This window comes from Triticum dicoccoides, chromosome 2A (genome assembly GCF_002162155.2).
Source record: "Triticum dicoccoides isolate Atlit2015 ecotype Zavitan chromosome 2A, WEW_v2.0, whole genome shotgun sequence".
Lineage (NCBI taxonomy): Eukaryota > Viridiplantae > Streptophyta > Magnoliopsida > Poales > Poaceae > Triticum > Triticum dicoccoides.
The window spans coordinates 441,765,472-441,773,174 of NC_041382.1; positions in this window are offsets into that span (position 1 = coordinate 441,765,472).

Here is a 7,703-nt window from a genome sequence, read left to right on the forward strand (position 1 = left end):
CATTCCAACCATATGAATCTTGATCTCTAGCCTTTTCCAAGTTGCTTTCCACTCAAATCTTCTTTCCGCCAAATCCAAATCCTGTGAGAGAGAGTTGAGTGTTGGGGAGACTATCATTTGAAGCACAAGAGCAAGGGGTTCATCATAAACACACCATTTGTTAGTTCTTGGAGGGTGGTGTCTCCTAGATTGGCTAGGTGTCACTTGGGAGCCTCCAACAAGATTGTGGAGTTGAACCAAGGAGTTTGTAAGGGCAAGGAGATTGCCTACTTCGTGAAGATCTACCGCTAGTGAGGCAGGTCCTTCGTGGGCGACGGCCGTGATGGAATAGACAAGGTTGCTTCTTCATGGACCCTTCGTGGGTGGAGCCCTCCGTGGACTCGCGCAACCGTTACCCTCCGTGGGTTGAAGTCTCCATCAACGTGGATGTACGATAGCACCACCTATTGGAACCACGACAAAAACATCCGTGTCTCCAATTGCGTTTGAATACTCCAAACCCTTCTCTTTACATTCTTGCAAGTTGCATGCTTTACTTTCCGCTGCTCATATACTCATTGCATGCTTGCTTGATATGTATTGTGTTTGTTAAACTTGTGCTTAAACTCCACTTAAACTTAAGAATATTAAAAATTGCAACTTTTGGCACTTAGTGTCTAATCACCCCCCCTCTAGACACCTCTTCTCGATCCTTTCACGTGGAGAAGAAAATCCTCAATCCATATGGCCGGATCCGTCATTCCATCATACTCCTCGATGTTCACGGGTTTGCACCCTTCCGAAAATTGGTGCTGCGTTACCATGTCAGTAAAGCACATGGGGTGTGCAACGCCTCTGTATCGGGCGACATCACAACGAAGCTCGGACGACATCTGTGTTTGGTCCTGACCCTCGAGTTGATTATGTATGTCGTTCTAGGCTTGATAGCCGTCATCTCGCATGGGTGCACGTCCCTCTTGATCCATAGATTGATCTTGTCTAGCCGGCTCTATTAGTCAGATCCTAATGTAGGTCATATGTGTATCCCGGAGCCGCTGTCTCCTTGCCGCTATGGTGAGGGGGCGCGGGCCGGCGTTCGGCATAATTAGCCGTTTTGTCCCGTCCATGTGGTGGTCGGTCCTGTTGATCACCCTGATTATATTTTGACGGTATTTCCGCAAGGGCCTCATCGTAGAACTGTGGCAGCAGCCTGTGTTTTGGGTAAATTTTTGTTGGGCGCTCAAAGCCATATCCTTCTTCGGCGACTAGGACCTTAGTCCATCTATCATTGAGTGTGTCCTGTTCGGCTTTAATCTGCTGTTGTTTCTTTTTCATCCTTCGCACAATGGCGATGAGTTGTCACTTGAAGCATTCTTGTTTGAGGGGTTCCTCTAGGATGATGAAGTCCTCGTCACCGAGGCTGACATCCTCTTCAGAGACAGGTAAGTAGTTACCATCTTCCGAATCTTCGTGATCGGCGAGTTCTTCGAGGCTGAATTGACCTTCTTCCCTTTCATCCTGCTCGAGAGCAGGCTCCACGGGGTTTGCGGGGTCTTTGGCATTATCCGAGTATCATTGTCTCCGGTGTCGATGTTCCTCTCCCTCTCTCGACGTGATCGGGAGCGACGCCGATGACGCTGGCATTTTGGTGGTTCATCGACGGGCTTATCCTTATCTAGATCCTGAGTGCCATTGTCGTCCTTCTTCTCAGGGGTGTCCACCATGTATACATCGTAGGTAGAAGTGGCCGTCCAACGCCCGGTGATGGGTGGGTTTTGACCTGATTCGGCTTCGACATCGTCGCCCATGCCATCGATGTCTTCAGAGGCGTAGTCTAGCATGTTAGTTAAATCCTCGAAAGTGGCTATTAAGTGGGTGGTGGGTGGGACATAATATTCCCTAGTCTCAACCCCCAGTTCGAACTGGGTGTAGTTCAGAGGTGACACCTCCGTGATGGCGAGGGATTGCATTAAGTCCAGTGCATCGTTTAAGAGCGGGAGTTGGACGGGTGTTTGAGGAACTGCGGAAGTAGGTTTCGGCGATAGAAGCTAGACTGAGCTCAGAGGACGCAGACCTCAAGAGCTCCGAGTTGGTGCCTAGCAGTGAATCCAGCTTCCCGATGACAGGAAGAGTCCCGCTTGATTCTAGGTTTGCCAACGGTGTAGTCGCCTTCGGGTCTTGATGTAGGGTAGGAACCCTAACCGGCCGATCTTTCACGAAAGGAGCGGATCCCGCAAAGAACACGAAGAACACGAGGAGGGAAACGAGGGAAAACACGTGGAAAACACAAGAGAACACTCAAACCAAGTATGATCACACATGCGCTAGATCCATGAACACAAAGGAAGGTACAAGATCCATGATCAACTAGGGACGATACAAAGGTAGCCGGTCTTCTCCGAAAGGAGGTCTTGAGGTTCTTCCGGTAAAGGGGTCTTGAATCCGCTTGGGGGATCTTCTCCGTAGGAGGCGCAATCTCCGAGGAGAAGGTAACCAAGTGGATGAGCAAAGCTCTCACACGAAATATGAGCTAATCCTTTGCTGCCCTAGCTAGGAGGAGGGAGAGGTCTATTTATAGTCTTAGTGCAAATGGGGGGCAAAGTGAAGGGGTACATGGGCCTCAGCCCGCAACTGGACACAACCAGGTATCGGACATCCGTTGGGGACCGGTCGTCCGGTGTCTCATGGGCGGCCGGACGTCCGATGGCTGCAGGTCGTCCGCTCGTTCTGGCTCGGATGCTGGTGTAGCAGATTTCCGGAGGGGCCGGTCGTCCGGTCGCCGTACTCCGCTGGTGCCGGTCGTCTGCTCGTTTGGCTCGGGTGCAGGGGCACCTGTCGTCTGGTCCGGGCCGGACGTCCGCTCACTGGGGTTCGGCTGGAGCTTCAGGCTCCAGACGTCCGGTCCCGGCCGGTCGTCCGGTGGCTAGGACTTCTTCTCCAGCTCTCCTTCTTCTCCATCTTCACACCCATCTTCCTCTTCTGATTCTCCTTGCTCCTTGGCTTCTTCATGGCCAACTCCTTGATACCTGAGTATGCATCAAAGTGGAAATGTGAGAGGAGAGATGTCACCTCAGTTTCGAGAGCTCTTGCACGTGCTCGTGTCATAGGTCCAACTGGTGTCATAGGAGATGTAGTTGGGTCCATGGGGATGACCATGGGATGCTCCGCATCAGGTCTCCGGCTAGAAGCTCCATGATGGGAGAGAGTCTGGCGGGGTTCACCCTCCCGTCTTCGGACGAAGTAGTCCGGCCTGGATCTAAGGCCGAGGTAGACATGAGTGTCGATCCCTGGACGAGATCTGATAGTAGATCTGAAGGGCCTCCTCCGTGCGAGTGGGGAGCGGCGGCCGAAGCCGTGAACCCCTCAAAGATCAGGTTTCCTCAGATATCAGTGACGTAGTTCAAACTTCCAAAACTGATCTGGTGACCAGGGGCGTAGCTGTCGACCTGCTCGAGGTGACCGGTCGAGTTGGCACATAGCACGAAGCCACCAAACACAAAAAGCTGACCAGGGAGGAAAGTCTCCCCGGAGATGGTGTCATTGTTGCTGAAGAGGCGAGCCATCGATTCTTCTGTTGACAACACAACAAAATTCTCAATGAAAGCACCAATGTCGGTGTGAAAACCGGAAGATCTCGGGTAGGGGGTCCAAGCTGTGTATCTGAGGATCGATGGTAACAAGGGACACAATGTTTTACCCAGGTTCGGGCCCTCTTAAAGGAGGTAAAACCCTACGTCCTACTTGATTATATTTGATACATCTCCAACGTATCTATAATTTTTGATTGCTCCATGCTATATTATCTACTGTTTTGGACATTATTGGGCTTTATTATCCACTTTTATATTATTTTTGGGACTAACCTATTAACAGGAGGCCCAGCCCAAAATTGCTGTTTTTTTTGCCTATTTTAGGGTTTCGAAGAAAAGGAATATCAAACGGAGTCCAAACAGAATAAAACCTCGGGAACGTGATTTTCTCGCCGAACAAGACCCAGGAGACTTGGAACCTACGTCAATAAACAAAGGAGAGGCCACGAGGTAGGGGGCGCGCCTACCCCCCCCCCCAGGCGCGCCCTCCACCCTCGTGGGCCCCCTGTTGCTCCACCGACGTACTCCTTCCTCCTATATATACCTACGTACCCCCAAACGATCAGATACGGATCCAAAACCCTAATTCCACCGCCACAACTTTCTAAATCCATGAGATCCCATCTTGGGGCCTGTTCCGGAGCTCCGCCGGAGGGGGCATCGATCACGGAGGGCTTCTACATCATCACCATAGCCCCTCCGATGAAGTGTGAGTAGTTTACCTCAGACCTTCGAGTCCATAGTTATTATCTAGATGGCTTCTTCTCTGTTTTTGTATCTCAATACAATGTTCACCCCCTCTCTTGTGGAGATCTATTCGATGTAATCTTCTTTTTGCGGTGTGTTTGTTGAGACCGATGAATTGTGGGTTTATGATCAAGTCTATCAATGAACAATATTTGAATCTTCTCTGAATTCTTTTATGTATGATTGGTTATCTTTGCAAGTCTCTTCGAATTATCAGTTTGGTTTGGCCTACTAGATTGATCTTTCTTGCAATGGGAGAAGTGCTTAGCTTTGGGTTCAATCTTGCGGTGTCCTTTCCTAGTGACAGTAGGGGCAGCAAGGCACGTATTGTATTGTTGCCATCGAGGATAACAAGATGGGGTTTTCATCATATTGCATGAGTTTATACCTCTACATCATGTCATCTTGCTTAAGGAGTTACTCTGTTTTCATGAACTTAATACTCTAGATGCATGCTGGATAGCGGTCGATGAGTGGAGTAATAGTAGTAGATGCAGGCAGGAGTCGGTCTACTTGTCTCGGACGTGATGCCTATATACATGATCATACCTAAATATTCTCATAACTATGCTCAGTTCTGTCAATTGCTCAACAGTAATTTGTTCACCCACCGTAGAATACCTATGCTCTTGAGAGAAGCCACTAGTGAAACCTATGGCCCCCGGGTCTATCTTCATCATATTAATCTTCCAATACTTAGTTATTTCATTTGCTTTTTACTTTGCTTTTATTTTACTTTGCATATTTATCATAAAAATACCAAAAATATTATCTTTTCATATCTATCAGATCTCACTCTCGTAAGTGGCCATGTAGGGATTGACAACCCCTTATCGCGTTGGTTGCGAGGATTTATTTGTTTTGTGCAGGTATGAGGGACTCGCGCATAGCCTCCTACTGGATTGATACCTTGGTTCTCAAAAACTGAGGGAAATACTTACGCTACTTTGCTGCATAATCCCTTCCTCTTCGGGGAAAACCAATGCAGTGCTCAAGAGGTAGCAAGAAGGATTTCTGGCGCCGTTGCCGGGGAGTCTACGCAAAAGTCAATATACCAAGTACCCATCACAACCCTTATCTCCCGCATTACATTATTTGCCATTTGCCTCTCGTTTTCCTCTCCCCCACTTCACCCTTGCCGTTTTATTCGCCCTCTCTCTCTCTCTATCCTCCCTCTCTTTTTCTGTTCGCCTCTTTTCCATTTGCTTGTCGTTATGGCTAGTCCCGTATCCTCTCCGTTGTCTCCCGAGAATGAAATTCTAAATTTTAAGGAAAGGGAGGGAGAAAATCTAAAAGACGCTTGGTATAGAATTTGCAATGCGCAAAATAGATCTACCAGGAAGCAATCTACTTCCATTCTTCTTTGCAATTTTTATGTAGGCGCTACTCCTTAGCACAGATATGTCCTTGATACTATTACCGGAGGGAACTTCTTGGGTAGCCATACTTTTGATTCTTATAATGCTATGAGAGATTTGTTTGGCTCACCCCCTCTTTTGGTTAATGGAACTGTATTAACTTTGGAGCATGTAATGCAAAGGCTCGAAATTATTGAAAATAAGGTTGCTACCGTAGAGTTAATTGAAAATTTGGATAAAAAGATCCACAACCGAATCTCTCAATATGGATCTAAAGTAGGAGTCACTTTGAAAAATATTAAAGAGAAAGAACCCATAGTTAATGAGAAAATAAATCAGGATTCCACTAGAATCGATAAACTTGAGGGTATTATTACCAACTTGGGAACCGCTTTTTCTTCCATAAAGAATACTCCAAGTCCTCCCACTAAAATTTCCAAGCTTATGTATGTTCCTAAAAATAAGGGTGAATCTTCTAGTAAGGAAACTGCGGATCTCAAATCCATAAGTATTCATCCCAATCTTTTTGCTATCATTAAAGAACCATTCGTTACAAATGAATTTTTCGATCTTGTGCCTAAAAGTTTGATAATCAATAAAAAGAAAGAAATTCCTAAGGATGGTAGATGCCTCATTGAAGAATTGCCTACCAAAGATGGCAATACCTAGATCTATCCTTGCTTTTTATGCCTAGCTAGGGGCGTTAAACGATAGCGCCTGTTGGGAGGCAACCCAATTTTATTTTTATTCCTTGCTTTTTGCTCCTGTTTAGTAATAAATAATTTACCTAGTGTCGGTGTCAAAACTGGCGGATCTCGGGTAGGGGGTCCCGAACTGTGCGTCTAAGGCGGATGGTAACAGGAGGCAGGGGACACGATGTTTTACCCAGGTTCGGGCCCTCTTGATGGAGGTAAAACCCTACATCCTGCTTGATTTATTCTTGATGGTATGGGTATTACAAGAGTTGATCTACTACGAGATCGGAGAGGTTAAACCCTAGAAGCTAGCCTATGGTATGATTGTCTGTTATTGTGTCCTCCGGACTAAACCCTCTGGTTTATATAGACATAGGAGGGGGCTAGGGTTACACAGAGTTGGTTACAATGGGAGGAGATCTACATATCCGTATTGCCAAGCTTGCCTTCCACGTCAAGGAAAGTCCCATCCGGACACGGGACGAAGTCTTCAATCTTGTATCTTCATAGTCCAAGAGTCTGGCCAATGGTTATAGTCCGGCTGTCCGGATACCCCCTAATCCAGGACTCCCTCAGTAGCCCGTGAACCAGGCTTCAATGACGATGAGTCCGGCGCGCAGTGTTGTCTTCGGCATTGCAATGCGGGTTCCTCCTCCGAACACATCACAGAAGAGTTTGAATACCAGGATAGTGTCCGACCTTGCAAAATAAATTCCACATACCACCATAGAGAGAATAATATTTCCACAAATCTTAATCTGCTGACATGCTTTGGCAACATGACATCAGGCCATGGCTCGGTGATTATTCGAAACGTATTTCTTCAACCAGCTTCACACATAATGCGAGGTGGTTTCTTGACACGTCTTGTCAAAGCAGCGACCATGTTCCCCTAATTATGGGATTCTCATCAATACGGTCATGGGTAACCCAACCGTGCCTAGGACTCCTAGATTTTAGGCAAGTCCCAAACGGCCGCTAGGAGGACGCTTGATATTCACCCTCTTTATAAAGGGACAAGGCTTTTACTTTTTCCCTCCCGTGCTCAATCGAATCCTTTCCCCGCCTCGAGTTCTAACACCCAAAGCCCAGGTCAGGTGCTTCGGACCTTCAATCATGTCCGGATCTAGCCTTCAAGGCCGGTGGATGCCCTCCTCCGTTACGGAAGAGGATATCAAGAAGTTGAGGGAGGCCAGATACCTGACCAACGAGGTTTCGCATCGCCTGCCTGCCCGAGGGCATGTCGTTCCTACTCCCGAACCCAACGAGAACGTTGTGTTCATCTCCCACTTCCTCCGAGGTCTAGGCCTCACTCTGGATCCCTTCGTTAGGGG